We start from the raw sequence: 25,437 nt of genomic DNA, 5'->3' as shown, positions 1-25,437 counted from the left end.
TTTAGCCCTACTCCCTGGTCTGTGGGAAGTGGGCAAGAGGTAGAGATTAAGTTAATCAGCAATGTTCAATTATTTGATCAATCATGCCTATGTAATTAAACCTCCACTTAAAAATACTAAAAGATGAGGTTCAGATAGCTTGCAGATTGGTGAACACTGAGGCAGTGGGTGGGTGGTGCTTCCAGAAAGGGCATGGGACTCTGTACCCCTTCCTTCCCACAACCCTTGCTCCATTCATATCTTCCATTTAACTGTTCTGTATAATAAACTGGATTCTTGTCCCAGCAAAATCTGGAGGCCTTTAGCCATTCCCACTGTAGCCCTGTCCTTGTTAAGTAGCTAGACAGAGACTAACCCTGCCAGAACCTCTTCCCTTTAGATGTTTCTTCATTTCCCCCAAATTATTCCTGGGCCCACATGCCAAGCTCTCTGGATGATTTATGTGCAAGCCCTACTCATACTCACTTGTAATAAGGTGAAGGGAAACCTCTTTATAGACATAGACATAGATTGTACAGAAACATATAACACTACAACAATTCTCTAATGACTTATTGTTTTCTCCTTAGAGCATCTTTAACTTTGTTGTAAAGAAGATAAGAGGTGATTAATAAGCTAATCAATACATGTCAAATTGTTCTTTATATTCTTTGAGGATATACTACTTAAGTGATCCAGCACTTGATTTGAGAATGTGGGGACACTTGCACTTACTTTGCTATTCTTTGTCCCTAATAGAAATGATTACATTTTATTTGTTTATTTTTTTTGAGATGGAGCCTCACTCTGTCGCCGAGGCTGGAGTACAGTGGCATTATCTTGGCTCACTACAACCTCCGCCTCCCGGGTTCAAGTGATTCTTGTGCCTCAGCTTCCCAAGAAGCTGGGAATACAGGCACACACCACCACAGCTGGCAAATTTTTTGTATTTTTAGTAGAGACGAGTTTTCACCATGTTGGCCAGGCTGGTTTTGAACTCCTACCTCAGGTGATCTGCCCACCTCGGCCTCCCAAAGTTCTGGGATTACAGGCATGAGCCACTGCGCTCTGCCCAATGATTACATTTTATGCAATCCATTAAAAATTAATTAAAATCTATTAAAAATCTATTTTAAAACATTAAAAATATCACATATGCCTCACACACTCAAAATGTTTATAAGATCTGAGGTAAGAGCTCTTGCAAAATTCCTTTTCACTCTCCCATGGCCTGTTGGCTCCTTAGGGTGTTAAAATGCTTCATTAGAAAAGTAAACAATCTTTTTTCTTTCTGTCCATACTTTTACCTTTAAAATCAAATAATTTATTTATTTGATTACTCAAATACATGTGCAATTTTGATTAGTTTTAAGCAAAAAAAGAAATTGGTTTATGCATTATATCTATATTATTACCTGTGACTTAATTGTACCACACCTTTTTCTTGTTCTTTTTCAAAACTGGTATTATAGTGTTTTAACATAGTTGTATTTGTTAACTACTCCAAAGACCTTTTTTGTAATAAAGCAAGTGCTTTTGTATCTCATTGTTCTTTTGGTGACCAAGCAAATATTAATATCTACTCAGCTCCTTCCCTGATATCTATTTGGTGGGGAGTTCTTCTGCTTCCGTGTTCAAAATAACTTCAGTATATCCTCCTTTTCTTTGTTTCAAATGCTGCTAGCCTATTCACTTATTCATTTGTCTAAGACTATTTTATCATCATCCTCTTTTTTTTTTTTTTGAGACAGAGTCTCGCTCTGTCGCCCAGGCTAGAGTGCATTGGCACGATCTCGACTCACTGCAACCTCCGCCTCCCAGGTTCAAGCGATTCTCCTGCCTCAGCCTCCTGAGTAGCTGGGACTACAGGCACGTGCCACCACGCCTGGCTAATTTTTTTGTATTTTTAGTAGAGATGGGGTTTCACTGTGTTAGCCAGGATGGTCTCGATCTCCGGTCCTCATGATCTGCCCACCTCGGCCTCCCAAAGTGCTGGGATTACAGGCGTGAGCAACCGTGCCTGGCCTCATCCTCTCTTTTAACAAATATACTTTAGCCAGTCTCCTTAGCTCTAGTTTGTCCTCATTCTGAAAGGACATTTGCATATATTATGTGACTGAAGAAGAGAGTCAATAAAGAAACCCCAAAGAAAGGTAGGAATGCAGTTGAGCTACAGGAACAACTATAAACAAGAATGGGCATGAATCTTGAATTTATCATTATCTACTTTCTCTGTATTTATTCCTGTTTAGAGCACACTGCGTTTCTCAGATAGCCAAAACATGACTCCTGGAAAGCAATTCCCAAGTTATACATATGGACATTTCTTCAAGTGAAGAAGAACATAAACATTTTCTCAGTCCTGAGTTTAATTGACAGCACCAGTTGTAAGAATACTGAAGCATTTCCATACACTTAGATGAATAGCTACAATTTGTCACCCTTGTCACTCCTGTGCCTCCCTGGGACCCACCTGAACATCAAGCAAATGAAGTTTATTCCTCATTCAGCAGGGGTCATTCTGCATCCTGTTTCCCTGTATATTCTGTTTTTCGGTGTTCTTGACTAGAGCTCATTAAATATGTTAAAAAATCATCTCTAGATTTATCTTCCTAATACAAGGGAAGAAACTAGCTCTCCTAGTTCATATCTCTATATGTAAAATATTATATATATGTATAATCTAAGTGTGACCCAATATATTTTATATTTTATATTAAGCTTTATTTTTATTCAGTTAAGACAAAATTTACTAAAGATATAATAATATGATATATTTTACAAAATACTTGATATAGTATTACTTCTTCATTCCCCTTTCCATTTCTTCCATTTCTTTTCCTTTTTTTAAAATTGCCTTTTCTATTTAAAGAAGATAGAAATTACTTTTGATTTGAGAATTGATTGATAGTCAATTCTGAGGTATTTCCTGAAAGGCATCTCTCTCTACTCATCTGAAACTTTAGTCACTTGATTTCAGTTTAGAGGATATTTCCTTGATCTCATTGCTACTTTAAAAGTCTTATAATCAAAAGAGACATTCTTCCACTTCACCTTGAGCACATCTTTATAGTAATTCATCTGACCACTCTTTCTATCTGGGAAAGCTTTGGGTATTTTATTGCACTGATTCTTTATAAGACATGTCCCAAGTACATAAAAGCTAAGTGATACCAGATATTGCTTTAAAATTAACTAAAATGCATGTAGCTGCTGCCTTAATTATGATTATTCAGTTAGTAAAATGACACAGATGAATATCTTTTGGAAACTGCAACTCATAGAAAGACAATTGGACAGATGGATTCTACAGGAGGTACTGTTGGCAAAACATACTTTTTTTAAACTGTAAGGGTGATAAGATGACAAGCATATTTGGTTACAAGTTTTATCTCTCCACGAGTAAATAGTGAGCAGTTCATACTACTTTGATTCTTGTTGCTCTATAAAGTTAATGCTTTTTCTTTTTTAAATTTGCTTCTTTGAACTTCTCTTTCTAAATTGCAAAAACAACAAACAAAAAAAGGCAGCTCTTTCCTAGCTGGTTCAAGTATGTTGGATGTTATCTACAGATTGCAGATAAAAAGGTCTTTAAAAACAGAAAGACCATTGTATTAGTCTGTTATCATGCTGCTATGAAGAAATACCTTAGACTCGGTAGTTTATAAAGAAAACAAGTTTAATTTACTCACAGTTCTGCAGGTTGGGGAGGTCTCAGGAGACTTATAATCATGGTGCTCTTCACATGGCAATAGGAGAGAGAAGTACCGAGCAAAGGGGGAAGCCCCTTATAAAACCATCAGATTTTGTGAGAATTCACTCACTACCACAAGAATACCATGGGGGAAACTGCCCCCATGATTAAATTATCTCCACCCTGTCCCACCTTTAACTCGTGGGGATTATTACAATTCAAGGTGAGATTTGAGTGGGGATACAGCGTCAGACCATATCAAGGAGTTATGGCCAACTACTACATATCTTTATCATATTTCTAAATTGATTTTGTTGATTTATCCAAGCCTATAAGCACATAATTCAGTATTTGGGATCCAGAAAAATGATGAACAACACACTAGTCAAAGAAACTAGTCAATTTAATATATATCACTTGTTATGAACTAGATTTCATATTTTTCATGTTGAAAAATGAAAATCTTGTTAAATAATCTCAAAACTTTTCAAAACCATATTTTTCCCAGTAGAACAGTAAACTCAACACTTTTTTTGCTGAAATTTGAAGCATTGTGCACACTCTTCAAAGGAATAAAAAATACCAGATTAGCCATTGATTATGAGATAAAGGATTTTTGAAACTCATTTAGGGTTTGATTATATGGGATTTTCTTTAAAAATATTTTTTAAATTTTATTAAATATATATCTCAAAGTAAATTAGAACATAATTATTGAAAGTAATTATTTCTGTGACTTGTGAATAGATCAAGAAGCTGAAGAGCAGTAACTTGGTTACTACTTCTCATATAGGCAAGATCATACACTGTCAACAACACATTATATATAATATTGACATTCTACTAACTTAATCTGATCATATTTGAAGGTCTGTTTTTCTCATTTTTTTACAGTTTGTTCATACATGTAGTTCAGAAAAGACCTTAAACAATAAATGTATAATGCCAAAAATTTCTTTCACAATTATTTGAATAATAGTTTTGAATATAAATGACAATATTTAAAAACTCTTAAGAGAGATTGTTTCCATCTTTGAATATCATATCTTCAAATCATCTTATTAATGTATTCGTTAAATGAGTTTTACCTCAAGTTCCTAATATATGTTGTTTTGTCATTGATTATTTAAATTCAAGCACCATGATGGGTACTTACCTGGGAAGGCTGCATTTCTTAATTCACCTTTGACTCACGTACAAATTTATAGACAAGTTGACGCTTCATTAAGTATAAAGAAAGATACTGTTTTGATGATATTATACAACCTTTTCAAGTAAGGTAGAGGTGAGCTATGCTTTTCCCTATATAACCTTAGTGGCTATAATTTCTCTGAAAATAATTAAACATCACATTTTATCATAAGCAGTACATCATATAGAGTAAGTAGTATAATGTTCATGCTCTTCTGTGGACACTTTGTTTTATTTCAAAGAATGTCCTCTAAAACCATTAGTATCTGTTAATAATGGAAACATAACTCATTTTTCTCTGCTAATTAGTCAATATGTAGATTCCTTCATAGAAAAAAAAAGATTGAACAGATACACCAAGCCTACACTAAGTTGAATTTGACTTATCAGTTCTAACTGATATGGAGTTTACTTTGAACTATTATGTCTCCAATTAAAACGCTAGGGAAAACGCCACGAGTGCATTCAAGCTTTTTCTAGTCAGTCAATCTGTCATCATAGTAAGCATGGCTGTCTGTTCTGCTATTTTCCAGCACCAGTGTGATATTCACACACCATCTGCCGACTTCCACTTATTGCTATTCAGGCTCCATTGCTGGTTATTCATTTCTCATTTTGGTCATCATAAGTCAGCATGTTTGTGAAAATCCAGTACTGCTCGCTGAACTAATACATGCACAACTGCTGTTGAATTTAGGCTTCGGGACTTATATTGCTGCTCTGATAATTTCCTATGGATTCATCTTCTGCAAAATTCATGGACTAACATATTGTCCTGAAAGCACCCAGTAAAATAAGACATTCATTTTTCAATAGAAAAGAATATGAGAAATCATCAGACATAATTTTTCTTGTTTCATCACTATTGTAAAAAGTGCAATTTTACTTTAACCCATTTGATTTTTTACTTAAAGCTCTTTTTTTTTTTTTTTTGAGATGGAGTTCCGCTCTTGTTGCCCAGGCTGGAGTGCAATCGCACAAACTTGGCTCACAGCAACCTCTGCTTCCTGGGTTCAAGTGATTCTCCTGCCTCAGCATCCCCTGTAGCTGGGATTACAGGCCTGCACCATCACACCCAGCTAATTTTGTATTTTTAGTAGAGACGGGGCTTCTTCATGTTGGTCAGGCGGGTCTCGAACTCCCGACCTCAGGTGATCCGCCCACCTCGGCCTCCCAAAGTGCTGGGATTACAGGCTTGAGCCACCGTGCCCGGCCACTTAAAGCTCTTTTAACACTATCTTTTATTTGAATGATCTATACTTCTTAGTGTTTTACCCTACAAAAATACATATAAGAAGCAAAGTTTCCAAAAAGTCAAGGAGAAACACCTCAACTTTTACCAAAGTTCTGACTCTAAAGGTAGAAAGGAAAAGGCATAGTTTCTCATTGCTATGGATAATTATCATTTCATAGCATCCTTATGGAAAACACCTCATGTAATCTTTTTTCTCTCCTAAATTCAGACAGATACATTTAATACAAATGTGAAATATCCATCACTTCTTCTTACAAGACTCCACATCACATGCCATTCTTCAAGCAAACCTTTTTCTCCCCAAACCCACAAAATCTCTTAATTCTCCTTTTTAAACTCAAATGTTCAGGTTAAGTTGATGCTTTGGAAATTCAGATGCTAAGGTTATGCTCCTCAGATTCTGGCATCTATGCATTGCTTATTTTATTATTTCCTCTTTTATTTTTTATGCTCTCTACTGGAAGGTATGAAGAGAAAGTCCACAAATTTTTCATAGTTGAGTAATAAGAAGAAAATCTGAGAGTTTTGGATGTCCCATTTAACAGCACCCCTCCCCTCTTGCCTCTAAGACTCCATAGACAAATGTGATTATTTTTTAGAAGGCCAATTTCCCCTCCTTAACTCACCACCACTTCTTCACTCTGGCTTCATCACTCTGACCTTTGCTTCTGTTATCATATCTCTTTCATAGGCTCTGACGCTCCTGTCTACCTCTTATGAGGACCTCTGTGACTTGGCCCACCGTGATAATCTGGGAAAACTTACCCACTTCACTAACCTTAATTAGTACATCTGCAAAGTCAATTTAGTCTTCTAAGATGATGTATTCACAGACCCTGGAGATTAGAAAATGTGCATCTTTGAGTGACCATTAGTTTATCTACTCTTGCTTTCCATTGCAGCTTCTAGACAATTATGTCATCATCTTGAAAATCAAGTATTTGACAAAATTCAACATCTTTCATAATAAAAACATTCAACAAATGAAGTATAAAAGAAATAGTCCTCAATACAATAAAGGCTATACATGAGAAGTCCACAACTAACACCACCCTCAACAGTGAAAAGTTGAATACTATGCAGCCATAAAAAAGGATGAGTTCATGTCCTTTGCAGGGACATGGATGAAGCTGGAAACCATCATTCTCAGCAAACTAACACAGGAACAGAAAACCAAACACTGCATGTTCTCACTCATAAGTGAGAGCTGAACAATGAGAACACATGGACACAGGCAAGGGAACATCACACACTGGGGCCTTTTGGGAGGTGGGGGGGCTAGTGGAGGGATAGCATTAGGAGAAATGCCTAATGTAGATGACGGGTTGATGGGTGCAGCAAACCACCATGGCACATGTATACCTATGTAACAAATCTGCATGTTCTGCACATGTATCACAGAACTTAAAGTATAATATATATGTAAAGTATTTATAATACCCAAAGCAATTTATAGATTGAATATAATCTCATTCAAAATTCCAAGGTCATTTTTAACAGGAATGGAGAAAAACAATTCTAAAATTTATATAGAACCACAAAAGACCCCTAGTATCCAAACCAATCTTGAGTCAAAAGAACAAAGCTTGAGGCATCAACTTACCTGACTTGAAAACATATTACAAAACCAAGGTAATCAAAACAGCATGCTACTAACATTAAAACAGACACATTGACCAATGGAATAGCATAGAGAGCCCAGAAATAAAGCCACAAAATTACAGTCCATTAATTTTAGACAGAGATGCCAAGAACATATAATGCAGAAAAGACAGTCTCTTTAATTGGACGCTCTTCCGTAAAAGGGTCCAATTTCATTCTTCTGCATATGGATATCCAATTGTTGGCACATATCCATACGCAGAAGAATGAAATTGGACCCTTTTCTCTCACCATATACAAGAATCAACTCAAAATGGATTAGACTTTTACATGTGAGACTTTTAACTTTAAAGGTACTGGAAGAAAACAGGATAAAAGCTCAATGGCAGATATGTGAAAAACTGAAGTGCTCATCCTTATTAATAATCAGGGAAATGTAAATTGAAACTACAATGAGATATCACCTCACATTTATTAGAATGGCTATTACCAATGGTGAACATTGCTAAGAATTGTGTTCTGTACATTTCAATATCGCAAAGAGAGTAAACTTCTAGTGTTCTCACAAAAATATTAAATATTTGAGGTGATGATATGTTAATGTAATTAGTTTAATATTTCCACATGTATTTCAAAGTCATAACACACTTTGTACCCCGTAAACATACATACTATAATTTGTCAATATATAATTCTTAAAATGAGTAGGTTTTTCTCTGTATATTGAGTTAAAGTATAAGAATTAAAACAAGCTATAACATTAAAATCATCATCCAACAGTATCTCTAATCTAAAGATCCATATGACTAATACTCAAATTCCTAAACTTTCTCTTTTGAAATCCATGCCCTTCACTCTGCCTAGTCTACTTTTTGAAGTCATTGGTTTTCCAGGGACCACACTTTTGCTATCTTGCAGCTGAACAACTTCCACAGGCAATAGACACTTGAGTTATGCGATTTTTCTTCAAAAATACCTTACTTTTACTTAAACAGAACATTTCCTGCTTTTCATAATGGCAGGGAAGAGAAAAATGGCATAAAAGTATTTCGCAGGAAACAGATGAGAAACATTAGTTTTGAATGGGGACTAACTGAAACACAAGGCAACACATGTCCCTTTATATGGGCAGTGGTTGCAGGAAGATACATAGCTTTAGAGATATAACCCAGAGGACAGGAACAAAAGGCACAAAGATATCATGCATGTAGATATTGAAGATATAATTTTAAAATAGCAAGGATGGTTATATCTAATTAGTTTCGCATGGCAGAAAAGCAAGGTACTAGATTTCAGTTACTGAGTAGGAGCCAGGTGGTATTAGTTGATTTTGGAAGAAATGGTCTGTGATACAGGGTCTCTAATATTTTATGTACTTGGGGCACAAGGACAGAGTATGCTGCCCCAGAAGGAAAACTAGAATATGTGGGGAAATTTGGTCCCAACCAATAGACTTTATATAAAACTGATTTTTGAAACATAAGAGAAAAACACTTCAAATTTAGTACTCCGTGTGATCACTGATTATTTTCAATGGATATCAAAAATTAATATTAAATGCAAAATCCATTTATATGCTATATGAGAAAATGTATTCACCATTTTGTTAACATTTGTTTCATTATTACACAGTGCAGGGCTGACCATGATTATGAAATAGCTATCAAGTATTTAGTGACAATAGTTATCATATAATGTGATGAATGTGCCACTTTCTTATAACTTTCTGAGTATACTGGCCAGAGATCTTCTCTAATTCTATTATCTCTAACATTTCAGAGCAAGAATAAAGCTAAGTGAAGGTTTTTTATAACAGTAGTTATGAAAATATGGAAGATAATACATAAATTAATATAACTGTATTGCATTGAAATTTTCTTAAAGGTTCAGCAGATATTGCTTCTCCCTCCCCTCCTACCTCACCTGGCAGTCTTAAAGTAAACTTCTCTGCTAAATTAACTTTCAATGAGAATATTTCAAATGAAGGCTTGAAGCCATTATGCTAGAAATAAAATTACCATTATTTTCTAATATTAAAAGGTTTACTCTTTTGAAACACATCCTATTAGATATTGCAGTTTCATTTTTGTTCTTGTGTAAAAATATCCAATTTTATTTTATCTTTGAGACAGTGTCTTACTATGTTACCCAGGCTGGAGTGCAGTGGCCTGATCAGGGCTCACTGCAACCTTGACCTCTTGTGTTCAAGTGATCCTCCCACCCCAGCCACCTCAGTAGCTGGGACTACAGGCGCATGCCACAGGCTGGCTAATTTTTTTAAATTTTCTGTAGAGATGGGGTCTCACAATGTTGCCAAGGCTGGTCTCAAACTCCTTGGCTCAAGTAATCTGCCTGCCTCGGCCTCCTAATGTGCTGTGAGCCACCACACCCGACCACAAAATATCCCATTTTAAGACTTTGTTTCATTCCAAGAAGCATGTGTTGAATGCTTACTGTGTATCTCAACAATGTACGATAATACATCTTAAAATAAACAGCATATATTGGAAAGCAATTTTAAAACTGTAACTCATGCAGTTTTTCTATATGTGTGAAAATAGTTGTATTTATTCTTTTATTTCAAAATTTATGTTTTATTGCACATTTTATCATATATATTTTAAAATAATTTTAGCATTTTTAACCCATTTAAACTTACCATTTACTTGGAATTTAAAACGTACGTATATAGTCTGCATTTCTGAGAAGTTAATCTCGGGTAATAGATCGGTGAACGAGACTTTTATAATAAAAGAAAGGTATTGCATCGTTACACACATCCACACTTACATACAATATTTGATCTCTTTCATACTATAATTCATGAATTGTGTGTAATGACACATATAACACAATGAATATCACTGTTTAATTATTCCCAACTCCAAAAGCAAATCTAAGATCTCATATTGTTTAAAAGAAAGTTCACCATACTTTATAAAATAATTCAAAGTTATTTAACTTTTTTCCACTTGAATTGAGAAAAAACTGATTTGTCTTTTCTTTCACTATTAATGTTGTGTCACTAAAGTTATTTCACAAAACTTAAAGTAATTAAGCTTATATATGTAAAATGCAAGCAGAATTACTCATCCATACCAACACCACCAGAACAAAATATTCAAAGAGGTTTTGCTTTTGATTGGATTCTTGTCTTTGAATTATCAGTGCCAGCTTATACACATCTAGTCTGCAGGTTTACTTGCACATAGAAACATAAGAATTCACATAGATGGTAATTTTTAAGGTATAATAAACAGATACATGAATATGAGCACAGTTGGATTTCCAGCTGTGATATTACAACTTTTGGTTAAAATCCCTTAATTGTATCCCTTTTATGTCAATTTTTTAGCAATTTAATTACTCACCTCGTCATGGATGTGGCTTAAAGACGGTGTGGACTGGCTTTATATATGAAACAAATTGTAAATAATCTACAAGTAACTTAAAGTCCTGAGCAAAAGCAGCTACTAAAGCACCACCTGGCTATGCAACTCAAGAACTATGTGTTTCCTGGGTAAGTGTGTATTTGTCTTTTATTTTTTTTTTAACATTAAGTACCATCATAGACAGACTTACACAGTATTAATTTTGGAAAAGTTTATGACTTTTTATATAGCAACATTTAAATGATCTGTTATAGGAACAAACTATTCATAAGGGAAAAAGAAAATTCTAATAAAATAATTCTAGAAACGATCATTCCAAATCCATTGTGTGTAGAAAAATCTAAAAGTAATAGATACACAGAATTTCTATCTTTCCTTTCCATGTAATATTGATTAAAAATCATTAGCGATGATCACTCATAAGTTCTACAGCAAAGCAAACTCTTAACGTTTCATTTTCTTTGTTTTTTTTCTCTTTGTGGTAATGGGAATCAAACTCATACAGCAGAAGGATAATGTGCCCATAATGTGACATGATGTCCTGAAAATATGTTATTACATTTCTAATGATATGCTTTTCAAAGCTGTCGTTACTATGCCATGGAGAATCCTGCCCTTAGAGAATGCATCTGTGGAAGTGGATAGGTCATTCTAATAGCCTTCAAATTATAGATTTGTAGATTATAGTGGTAATATTAATACATCTCCTCTATCAAGGTGAAACAAACAATAAAACTAAGCAGCGGGAAAAAAAACAGCATTTAAAATAGAACTAGTAATTTCTCTCTCTATCTTTCTCATGTACTTTTGCAAATAAAAACAGTCATATTCATTACATAATATGATGCATTGTTTTAAATATTTTAAATACATATAAAATTAGTATATATAATAATAATTTGGCATAGCATAAAATCTACTTTTCAAAGTAATACAAAGACATTTTTTGCTGATTATTGAACTATTTTCTTTCTGTGTAATGCCCATCTGTCAACACTCTGTTGATGCTGGTGAAGATTCTTTTTGTTTGTTTTTTTTTGCTAGTGACAGAGACAGAAAATCTGGAGGGTTTCAGTGACCATAATATTTGCTCACTACTCTTAGCTTCACCCTAGTGCCATGAATAGGTAATAAAAATGGCAGCAGTTTTTTAGCTTCCTGTTTATTTTTTTCCTGTACTTCTAGCTAGCCTCAGTACAACCCTTTTCGGGCATTAGCACTAGTGAGCAAGGGCCTTGTCCTGAGAGGTCTAAGTTCTGTCTCCACATGGGCACTCCTCTTAGCTGCTCAGAAAACAGCACCTGCAGGGTAGTGCCATCTACTCCTAGCTCTGAGACCTGTAACTGTTAGACCACTTTCCCAAAGTTCTAGATTCTAATAACCCCAATCTCTTCTTTTTTTTCCCCGAACCCTAGATGTACAAGCTATTTTCTGAAGTCATTGCCTTTTGTTGCCTCATTATTTCTACTTGCTTTTCTTTAATTTCAATTTTTAAAATCATCATATTATTTTCTATGTCGTGTTGGATTTGTAGAGAGTTGGAAAGAGAGTCTCTCCAGCCCTTGTAACAGGAAATGGCTGAACAAGCTGAACTATAGACACTTCTTTGGACACTTAGGAGAACTGAGGTTGTAGGGCAAAAAACAGTGTTGAAATCTGCAGGGAGAGAGATGCCTGTAAAGAAAACCATATTAAGAGCACAGGATAATCTCAGACAGCCAGTCACTGGATGCCATATAAATTGATAAAAAGATTCAGGAAGAAATGATTAATAAGTTGCTAAATATTAAGTGTGGATTAATGTGTAAGAATGTGAAGTTGCTAGGGGCCATATTTAGAGGGGATTTACTTGCTCTCGCAACCTCTTTCCCTAATAAATTTTCAAGGTGCTCACAGAAATGATCATGAAACCCTAGTGACATTTCTCTAGAAAGCTTAGGTCTGGCTAAGGAAGCAAAACATTGCCACTATCAGAACTCCACCCAGACTCATATTCCATGTTGTCAAAAAAAAAAAAAACAATTGCTATGACCTTTGTTAAAAATGACAAAGTCTTTATTCAGAGCTTTTTATTAAGACTTTGTCAAGACTATTAAAACAAGACAGAAAGATAGAATTTTTCTCCACTGAAACAAAAGGTGGGAGGATTTTAAACATTGGATGAGCAAATGGAAAAGTTCTGGAGGACTTTAGAGGGATGGTTGCTCAATGTGATTGGGTTATTTTTGTTTGCTAATTGGTGCTTATGGAAGTTAGGCTCCTAACCTCCAAGAGAAACTGGGGGATAACATTTCTAACTTTTCTGATGGTTACATTTCAAAGAAATGCCTCCTAGATCCTTGAAAAGACATTCTTGGGTTATAAAACTGGCAAGAGTCTAGGAGATTTATATCTCAAAGGAGAAAAAAAGAATTTACAGCTACAAGTTTTCTAAAGTAAATTCTCTAAAAAATGGGGGAGTCAGGGACCTAAAATCAGAAAGAGGACTGTTTAAAGTTTAGACAAGCTGAGGACAGCCTAAGGCTATCTCGGCCATTATGGTCTTCCCTGCATGAAACCAAAAATTCTTCATCTAAAAGGAGACAAGCAAGAAACTTTCTCTCTGCATTAATACAATTTCCCCCAAAAATGTCCATGCAAGGGAAGAGCTATACTTGTTTTTAAGTCTCAACAATTTTTACCTTAGTATCTACTGTTTGATAAAAAATATTTGACTTCCAAGAAAAAAAAGCAAGGCACATAAAGCACAGTCTGAAGAGAAAAGCATTCATCAAACCAGACTGAAAGATGATATAAATGTGTGAACTATCAGAGAGATAAATTAAAATAGCCAACATTAATATGCTAAAAGCTATAACACAAAAAAATAGATAACATGCAACGTCAGAGAAGTATTTTTATCAGAGAGAAGGAAACTATAAAAATGAATCAAATGGGAATGTTAGAAATAAAAACAAACACAAAGAAACTGCACAAGATTGAAAATAAAGAACATTTTTGACAGGATCACTAGAGGATTTGACATAATGGAGAAAAACATTAGAGAGATTAAAGATAGATCAACAGAAATTACACAAGTGATAGGTAAAATGAAAAAAGTGGGAAAAAAACAACATATTTAAGATATGTATATCAAACTGTATAATATATGTATAATTGGAACTCCAGAAAAGAAGAAATGTGAGCAGAAAAAATGCTTAAGAAATAGTGGCCAAATTTTTTTTCTAAATTATTGATGTATTTCAACTTATATGTTTAAATGTCACAAAACACCAAAGGACAATTTCAAAAAATACATAAATAAACAGAAATAAACAAACTAAAACCTAAGCATGTCACCTTCAACCAGATGAAAATCAACAACAGAAAATATTGAAGGCAGACAAAGTAAGAAAAACACATTACCTAGAGAAAAATAAATATTAATTAAAAAATCTAACACTGTAAAATATTTTGAAGGAGTTTATTCTGAGCCAATATGAGTGACTACTATGGCCCTGAGAAAACACAAACCCAAGAAGCCTTGAGTAAGAGGTTCCAAGGCAGTCCAAGGTTTCATACATTTTAGGGAGACAGGAGTTACAGGCAAAGACATAAATAAAAAAATGCTAAGTACAGATTGGTTGGACCTGAAAAGGTGTGACATCTCATCTCAAAGTGGAGAACTTACAAGTCAAAGGTGGGTTTGGAGATTCTTTGGCTGATAATTGGTTGAGAAAGTTGAGCTTTTGTCTAAAGACTTGAAGTCAGGGCCAGGCATGGTAGCACACGCCTGTAATCCCAGCACTTTGGGACGTCAAGGCGGGTGGATCACGAGGCCAGCAGATCGAGACCATCCTGGCTAACACGGTGAAACCCCGTCTTTACTAAAAATACGGAAAATTAGCCAGGCGTGGGGGCGGGCGCCTGTAGTCCCAGCTACTTCGGAGGCTGAGGCAGGAGAATGGCATGAACCCAGGAGGTGGAGCTTGCAGTGAGCCAAGATCACGCCACTGCCCTCCAGCCTGGGCGACAGAGTGAGACTCTGTCTCAAAAAAAAAAAAAAAAAAAAAAGACTTGAAGTCAGTAGGAAGGAATGCTTGAGTTGAGATAAGGCAAGTTGTGGGGGGTCAAGGCACTTGTTACGTAGATGAAGCCTCACAGGTAACAGCCCTCAGAGAGAACAGAGATAAATGTCTCTTTTCAGACCTTAAAAGCTCAGGTTCTCAGTTAATCTTTCCTAGATCCTGGAAAGCTCTAGAAAGGGAAGGCCTGGTTGCTTTAATGGAGATTCTCTACAGATTCAAATGCAAACTTCCCCCACAAAAAGCAGCTTTACAGGGCTATTTCAAATAAATATGTTTTGGAGTAACATATTTTAATTTCTTTCATGGTCTGCTGTCTGTCATGTGATGCTATACCAGGGTCAGGTTGAAAAGTAAGCCACATTATACCACGCTAATTAAAACAAAAAACAAAAAAGAACAAAAAAAAAACCCTTTATGAGATTTCACAGTTTATAAAGCATGACTGAACCCATGCCTTGCATGACTTTAGGTCATTTATAATTTGATATATTACTGTCACAAAGAGTCTGTTTTGTCAGTCTTATGATCTCTATTTTAATCATAATGTTTGTCAGTTGTGACTGAACTCTAAAAAGAAGGAAGTGTAGTGAGGCGTATCTAACCTGCCTTTCAGTCATGGCCAGGAATTTAGTTTTTCAGGTTACTGCACGGTTCCTTTGGCCAAGAGGGTGTCTGTTCAGTCAGTTGGGAGGCTTAGGGTTTTCTCTTTGGTTTACATAAGCTTAAAACTTACAGCAGTCTTCTTGTTCAGGAATCACTCAAGCAAGACGACAAAGTAACAAGTTTAAGTGCTTAAGAAAAACCCTGCAATCCAGAATTGCATAGTCAGTGACAATATTTTGAAAAAACAAACCAAAAAAAGATGGAGAAATAAAGATTTTCTCAGACAAGCAAAAACTGAGGAAATCTATTGGCAACAGGATACCTTTTACTACAAGAGTAGAAGGAAGTTCCTTGGACAAAAGAAAAAAAAATCTTATAAAATATGATTATTTTTCTCAATTTTTAAAAATTTTTCTAAGCAATAACTGTGTGAACCATAAATATCTGAGACAGGTCTCCATCAATTTAGGAAGTTTATTTGGCCAAAGTTAAAGATGCACGCCCATGAGACAGTCTCAGGATGTCCTGATGACATGTGTCCAAGGTGTTCAGGGCACAACTTGGTCTTATACATTTTAGGGATACATGAGACAGCAATCAATATATGTTAAGACGAAAACTGTGATCCATCTGAAAAGGTGATACAACTGGAAGTGAAATTGTGGGGGGCTTCCAAGTCATAGGTCGGTGAGAGACAAATGGTTGCATTCTTCTGAGTTTCTGATTAGCCTTTCCAAAGGAGGCAATCAGATATGCATTTATCTCAGTGAGCAGAGGGATGACTTTGAGTTCTGTCTGTCCTTTGTCCACAAGGAAATTCCTCATGAGGGAGATATTTAGCTTTTTTATCTTAGTAGCTATCTTTTTTAGGAATAGAATGGGAGGCAGGTTTGCCCTAAGCAGCTCCCAGCTTGACTCTTCTCTGTGGCTTAGTGATTTTGGGGTCCAAGGGCTTATTATTCTTTGATAACTGTTTAAAACAAAAAATGTAGCAGTGTATTTTGTGTTTACAGCGTATTTAAAAGTGAAAAGTATGAAAAACTATAAAGAAGGGAGAGGAAAATAGAATATATTTTTATAAAGATCTTACCTTACTGATGAAGTATAGACACAGATTATTTAAAAATGTATATTGTAAACCAGAGGCAACCACTAAACAGTTTTCTAAAAGAGAAAATATTAATACATCAACAGAGAAGAGAAAATTGAATAATAAAAAATGCTCATGTAAACCCAGAGAAGGCAGACAAAGAAGATAAAACAAAGAACAGTTGGAAACAAAGAAAAAAATGCCTGGCAAGATGCTGAAATGGGATAGTTCCCTTGACCTCTTTATGGGACTCACAAAAGTCTTGGCTCATTTGCTCAGCTCACAGCTCTCAACCCCTTGCAGGAGAGGGAGCGTGCAGGTGAGTTGGGCAGAGGCCAGGAGGAGTGCTTCTGGGCAACCAGCAGGAGCAGAACTCAATGTGGGCCTGCAGCAGCATCTACGGGTTGCCTGCAACCCCAGGAGCCCAAGAGGACATGTGTTACAATGTGCTTTTTTAGCGTTGCCATCCATGGAGTTAAGTGTTAAACAGTGGAGGGTCAATGTGTCAATGTTACAGTCTCTTGCACCCACACTGTGTCCTTGTCCTGCATCGGGGAAGAATCAAGTCAAGTATTGAAGGGTGTTGAATGTGAAGGATTTTACTGAGTGGTAGAAGTGGCTGTCAGCAGGATGGGGAGCTGGAAACGGGGATGGAGTGGGAAGTTGGTCTTCCCCTGGAGTTGGCTGTCCCCAGCTGAACTCTTCTCTGAGGTCCCACCATCAAGTCATCCTTCTGAAGTCAAGCTGCTTCTCTCTGACACCTAGCTGCTTCTTCTCTTATCTGCTCTGTCAGTGGGACCTGGGTTTTTTTCAGGCAAAGGATGGAGGGCGGGATGGGCTAGGAATGCATGTTCTCACTTTGGGCCACCAGTCCAGGCTGGAGGATTTGGCCCTTGTTGAGGACCACCCTATTCTACCCATATTTCCCTGCCTCCTGTTTGTCTCTTTCCCTCTTTTAAAAAAGCACATCTAACTGCTGTTAGAATATGGATGACAACCACTATTAGCTACTTCCTGCTGACAAGGTGGTATTGTTTTGGGGAAAATGGCAGTCAGATTCCTCCCAGAGATCTACCCTAATGGTTCCTGGCAATGGGAGCCATCATCCAAGGCTCTGGTTGTCTGACCATTTGGAATTTGATGACCTCTAGGCAAGAGAGGAAAAAAACAAGTTTTACAAGGTTAAATATGCATGGGTTAAGTGTGTATTGAACAAGGAAATAATCTAGTGCCAAAGATTACCAAAATAAGAATTGAAATATACTAGCAACATTGTACCCCAAGATGTTTCACCCTGGTGAAAGAAATTAAAACTTGTATGGGAGCAGTTAAACTTTAGAAGAGCGATAACTGTTCTTGCCACATCTGTATCAGTCAACAGGTCCACCCTGGGAATTCTGGGATTTGAGGACTTGCATGGTGCCCATTAAAGCTTCTGCCTCTTTTATGTGTCTCTCTATTTCTATTGTAAAAGACCAAAGTGGCCAATTTCAGGAGGTTCTCTAAAGTACTATCTGGTCCCAGGGCCTGTTTCTGCAGCTTCCTCCTAATATCAGGGGCTGCCTGAGTAATACATTTATTCTTTGAGATTAATTGTACCCCAACTGAATCAGGAGATAGAGAGGTGTGCTTTAACAAGGCCTCTCTTAGCCTTTCCAGGAAGGCAGTGGGATTCTCATCCAATCCCTGGTTTATCATGGATATCTTGGTATAATTGGGAGGCGTGGTCCTAGTCCTACGTAAGCCCTCCATTATGCACACTTAAAAGTGTCTCCTCTTCCATTTTCCCACCTCATCATTGTGATCCCATTTAGGGTCATCCACTGGTGCTGCTTCTCTTCCAGTTAGATAAAGTTTGGCCCCTTCCCTGATGCTATATGTGATACAAAGCTCATCCCCAAATCTCTCTGCCACTTGCAGAGAGGTCTGCTTCTCAGTGTTACTCAGGGTCTAATTCAAAGTAACATAATATCTTTCCAGGAGAGTTCACACACTTGGGTTAAATTCTGAAAAGCCTCTATATATCTGACACGGTCATCTGAAAACTTGCCAAGATCCCTCTTAATTTACCTTAAGTCCTGTAGAGGAAAAGGAACTTGGATGTCATTGGGGTCAAAATCACCAGGCATCTGTTGGAGGGGCAAGAGTGAGACTGGGTCTTACCCAGGGTGAGGATTTCCAGGAAGGGGCAAGCAAGAGAGAGAAACTAGATAGGGAGGACAGGGTGGACTTGGAGGATCAGGGCTGGAGGGACATGGCTCCCTGACCAGAGGTGCCTCTGGGTTTTTTTTTTTTTCTCTTTAGTTCCTTAGGATTGCCCCTTGCAGCCTCTCCTGAGATGGCCAGCAGAAGGGCTAGATCAATCCTACACTTTTAGTAAAGGTCTAGACTGCCCTGCAAGGTAATGAAAGCCTGCACATATGGGGCCTCAGACCATTTGTGTTTTTGTTTACAGAGAAGGTGCAACTGCTGGATGGTATTGAAATAAATGGTTTCATCCTGAGGCCAAGCCAGTCTTTCGTACTTTGGCAAAACCTTTGTGCAGAGGACTATGAAGCATTTTTCCTCCAGAGTCTGAGGGTCAAAGCAGTCTCAGTGATTCAGTACACTTCAGAAGAGTATAAACTGTGGGTGGTGAAGATAGCTGGTTGCCCATTCTGAAAGACAGGGAAATAGGCGTCCCTCATTTCCCTTCCTTCTATCAGTGAAAACTCGGGGTGTGAGGGAATGGGAAGGCAGGAGTCCCCACTTTCTCTTCTGTCTTTTTGTCCCTGAATCTCAACAGCCTTGGCAGGTGCCATCCATGGGTGACAATGTGGCTTGCACCCATGAAGCAGGAAGGGCCTAGAGAAAAGGAATTATCTGTACTAACATCATGCTTCCATCCTCCCTACTGTTAACAACTTTTGAGTTCCCTGGGCCTTATCTATGCCATGGAGCATGGCCTCCTTTCATGAAGTGAGGTTTTAAATGGCAGGAAGTAGTCCTGCCCATTTACATTGTGCCTGTTGCCTGGCTTTGAAACCCTGAGATCTGGTTTTCCTTTCTAGGGCTGCAATCTGAAGTTTAGAATTAAGTTTAGGACAAAAAGTTGTCTCAGGGGGGTGCATGGATTCATTTAGATTACGTCCCAGACAGGGCTTTCCAAATTTGCAGTCATCAGCAAGCAGGGGTCTCTCCTCTGTTGCCTTTTTATCATAAGCAGAGTGCTGAGGTAGAAAAAGAACCCTCTCACTTAGAAAAGGAAAAAGAAAGCTTATAGTGCAAAAAGTTGGGGGGGCTGGGGGAAGAACCCGTAGCTCTGTCCAAATGGGTTCCTTTAATCACTGTATCCTTCTCCCAGTTCAGACCAAGTTGAACTCCTTGGCCTGGGGAGGAAAAGCTCAGTGTGCATGTGGCAGGAGGGGCGGCATATGGGAGATACTGACCAGCTGGCTGCACAGGTGCTCTGGCCTCCGAGATTGCCCTGGGGCTTGGGGGCCTGTGCAGCTTACTCCCACCCCACTTGGCCACTGGGCACAGTGCACATGTGTGGCAGACATGCCCTGGCACCCAAGTTGGGAGGTGAGGGGGTGAGAAAGGGAGCTGCTCTCTGCCCTGTGCACCTGTGGCTGTTGGGGTGGCTGTGGGGATGGCACCTCTAAAAACGAACGAAAATCACATTGTTCTGAGTTGCATATCTGATTGCTGAAGCAAACACTCATTCTACTTAATACCTCTGCAGTTTGCAGCAAATCTCTTAACATTATAAAGCAGATAGGAACCATTTCAAACCATGAGGGAAGGAAGGAAAGGTACCACAGGAAAATCTGGGAGTCTTGGCCGATTCTTTTAGTTGCCCCAGGACCTTGTCCTGGTCCCACATGATGGCTAAAGCTCTGTGAAGGGAAACCAAGCCAACATTCCTTTCACCTAAAAGAAAGAGAGACGTGGCAGAAAGAGAGATCTGTCTCTTGGAAAAGTGTCAGATCTGTCTCTTGGAAAAGAGGGCCTGGGGTTTTTATGGGTACAGGATGGGAGTCGGACAGGCCAGGGTGGTTTTGGAAAAGGCAACATTTGTGAGGGAAAACAGGAATGCATGTTCTCAGTTTGGGCTGCGGGTGCAGGCTTGAGGGTGTGGCTCTTGCTGGGGACTGCCCTCTTCTACCCAGTGTTTTAGTGCCTCCTGTCCATATCAATGCTACATTTCAATATAGCTATGCTAAAAAGTACCTTAAATGAGCATGCTCTAAATGCATTAGTTAAAACACACATATCTTGAGATTAAATAAAAATGTAAGACTCAGGTTTATGCAATCTACTAGAAATACATTTCAACTATAAAGACATAGAGATGTTAAATGCAAAAGATGGGGAAAGATACACCAAGCAAGCACTAATTGAAGAAATCTTGGGTAGATATATTAATGTCATAAAAAGAAGACAGACAAGTAATATTATCAGGAATATTAAGGTATATTTCATACTGATAAATGGGTCAACCTTGTTAAATCTCCATACACTTAACAGGAAAGATTCAAAATACATTAGATGAAGGCTAATATATCTGATAAAGAAACATGCAAATGGATAATCCTAGCTCAAAACATAAGTACATCTCTCTGAGCAACTGATAAAACACATGGAAAAACATAGGTACAGCTATAGATAAATTGTATAAGATTATCAACCAATATGCTGAATTGATATGAATAAAGCACTGTACCCCACAGCAGCTGAATATATATTATTTTTAAGTGTATGTGTAATCATAACCAAGATATATTCTGGGCCATGAAAACTGAATATGTATTAAGTTATAAAAATCAATGAAATAATTTACCAGAATATAAAATAATTAAACTAGAAATAAAAAATACCTGAAATATCCCGAGATATTTGGCAGTTAAACAATACACTTTTAAATAACCCAAGGTCAAGAAGGATATCTAATGAAAACTACAAAATACTTTGAATTAAATAAAAATAAACACATAGCATATTGAAACATATTGTATGAATCAGTGCTTAAAAAGTGATTTATAACTTAAGTGCTTTATATTAGGAAACAAGAAAGATTTCCAATTACTAACCAAAATTTCTCCTTAAAAAATGAGAAAAGGGAGAGCAAATTAAACCCAAAGGAAAGCAGAAAGAAGAGAATAAAAATTAGAGTAGAAATAGATACAACTGACAACAGAAAGAAATAGAGAAAATTAATAAAAACAAACTAATTATTAGAAAAGAGGAATAAAATTGATACACATCTAATGAGGTTGATTAACGATACCAACACGGCCACTACCACAACCACCACCACCATCATAAACAAATATGTATTTTATGGTATCAGGTTTGAAAGAAGAAAGAGCACTACTGATCCCAAATATGCAAATATATGATAAGGAGATATAATGAACAACTCAACTCCATGCTGGTAAACCTGAGAAGCTGGATGAAATATACCAAAACTTTGAATACATTCACTTCCAAAAGGACATTCAAGAAAGAAGAGAAAATTTGAAAAAGCTTATACAATTCAACAAATGAAAACAGATAAATTTTCAACACCAAAGTTTTTTAACTTTCAAAAAAATTCAAATATTTTTAAATATCAAATATTTTTAAATTTTTCATATTAATGTATTTTATATTTTAAAAAATATTTTATATCAAAATATTTTAACATAAAAATGTAAATGTTAGTAAATCAAATTCAGCAAAACATAAACTAAATAATATATTATAACCAGTTGGGTTTTACCTGCAGAATGCAAGACAACTTCAACATTTGAAAATCAGATGGGTCAGTCCTCTGATGATAGTTCACCATTTTAACAGACTAAAAATAATCATACAAACATTTCAATTGATGAAGAAAAAGGATTTGGCAAAATTAAACAATCATTGATTTAAAAAATCTCAGCAAATTAGGAATGAATGGAAATATCTTTAGTCTAAGAAAGGGAAACTAGCAAAACTAAACAAATATACAAAAAATCAAACTCAATATATATCTCACATATTATACAAAAGTAAACCCAAAATAAATCATAGACTTAAATATAAACATAAAGCTAACAACTTCTACCAAATAAAAAAATGAAGAAAAGGAGTTTTAATAACCATGCTTCCAAAAAAAAAAAAAAACAGCTGGATCTAGGACTGGAGCCGAAAAGCACAAGATAAGAATGAAACATCTTATAGCAATGAAAAATAAGGACATGATAAAATAGTACATACATACATAAAGGGGAATGCCTAAAAGCATGGATGGCAAGCTGAAGAGATCACAATGAACAAGATTTGAACTACTTGAGCAAAAATAAATATTTATGAGTTCATGCTGATATGAATAAATTAGCAAATGTGAGAAAGAACAAATCTTTCTTATAGAAAATTCTTCTCAAAATGTAGAAAGACTATAAAATCATCTTCAGAAATCTACTGCAATGCTTGTTATATTCAAGATGCTTATTTATTAATGACTGTGACTGCTTTTAACATAGTTTTACAAATTCTTTAATACTCTTCTTTTACTAGGTGAGGTTTAATTCCCCTCTTTTTGACTCTCGGTTGAAATTTTATTATATATGGAGAGATTATGGAAAAGGAAAAATGGTAATTTTACAGTGCATGATCCTAGTGGACATTACCTTATGAAATGATCAAGATTAACATCATCAGACTGTGTTGATATCATGTGTCCCTGTTAAAAAGCTATAAAAAGGTACATAACAATTTGCATCCTTCCAAAAATCATGACCCCAATCTAATCATGAGGAAATATCAGACAAACCCAAATTGAGGGACATTTTACGCAATAACTGACCAGTACTCCTCAAAAGCGTCAAGGTCATGAAAACAAGGAAACACTGACAACATGTTAAAAGTTGGAAGAGATTAAGGATCCATGGCTAAGGACAGTGTGGTATTTTGCATAGGATCATGGAAGAGAGAGAAAAAAAAGACATCAGTGTTGGGCAGGGAACAAAACTAATGGAATTCAAAAACAGTCGGTGGTTAGGTAACAGTGTTTTGTATCAATATTAATTTCTTAATTTTGAACAATGTACCAGGGTTACATAGATGTTAACATGAGAAGAAGCTGGGTGAAGAATAAACAGAAACTCTCTGTACTATCATTACCATTTTTGCATAACTAAAATTATTTCAAAATGAAACTTAAAAAATGGAATTATTTCTGTTTTCCTGACTTAATGAAATACTTGGTGTTAGGTCCTGTCCAAATGCTCCGACGCTCCTAGATGGGATTCTGGGAAAATTTTTTCTTACTTGTTGAGTTTTAATGCAGTGCTTATGTCCTCTCCTTTGGTCTCTGCCAGAGTGTCCTTTTAGTGCTTCAACCGAGGAATGCCCTATTTTGCAACAGATAATTTGTATGTTAAATTTCTTAACATGGAAGTTTGACTGTTTGACAGAAAGCAGAACTGACAGGACCTAAACAAGAGAAAAGTTTGTCTTTCTCACATATCAGACCAGATATCAGAAGTTAATGGCTGGATGTTTCAACCACTTGTCAGGCCAAAGCCCTTTTAGCCTCATTCTCTTCGTATCTACAGGGTTGCTCTTACTTTAATGGTACTTGAGAGGTCAACCTCCCATCCTGCCGTTTTTGCCAGAAATTGGGAACTAGGGAGAGATGAGGGCATGCCCTTCACCCTTAAGGTTATTACATAGATTTTGCAAAAAGCATTCCATCTGAAAATATCATATTGCTTCTTTGTGGCTACATATGGCTGAAAATATGGATTTAGGTTGGTCATAGTTAAGATTCTCTTAAATGAGAAGGGGATAATATTATTCACTTCCTTATAAATACAATATCTGTTTATAGATACCTTCTTTAGATTATTTTATTAATAGTTGTCTTCTCAAAAAATGCAAAAATATGTGATATGAAAGAATGCAAAAATTTCATTTTCATTGTTGTTTTTATTATCATTATTAATTGTTTCACAACCTGTATCCCTATCACTAAAGATAGATTCTGGTGCTTTTTATGTGCTCAATTAATATCTTTAACTTATAATTTTATTTTAAAATGAGATACTGACAAGTAAAACATTTTATAATCTAATAATACATTTAAGTATGTTTCCTTTCTACAATATTATAATGGTTGAAAAGTATTGTATCTTATATGTATTCCATAATGATTAACCAATTAATTATTTATAGATACTTTGTTTCCAATTTATCACTAATATAAACAATGCTGTAATAAATGTATTTGTAGACAAATCTTTGTATAAAGCTGTAAGTATTTACCCGTGATTAAATTCCTGGAAGACGATTTCTCAGCCAACAGATATACACATTTTAATGAATTTGATGTAAGAAGGCCAATTGCACTTCATAAATTCTGTACTCATTTATATATTCCCCAGTGCTGTTTCAGTGTATCCATATGCTTGGCAGTTCTGAAAAATAGTACCTAATAGAATCAAAGCATATTAAGCATTTACATTTAAATTGATTTCTCTTTATTGATAGTTTTATATACTTATATTAATTTTCTATACTTATAAAAATGTTTTGTGATATTGCATATTTAAAATGTG

This window comes from Pan troglodytes, chromosome 17 (genome assembly GCF_028858775.2).
Source record: "Pan troglodytes isolate AG18354 chromosome 17, NHGRI_mPanTro3-v2.0_pri, whole genome shotgun sequence".
Classification (NCBI taxonomy): Eukaryota; Metazoa; Chordata; class Mammalia; order Primates; family Hominidae; genus Pan; species Pan troglodytes.
Note: the sequence above shows the minus strand (reverse complement) of the source record.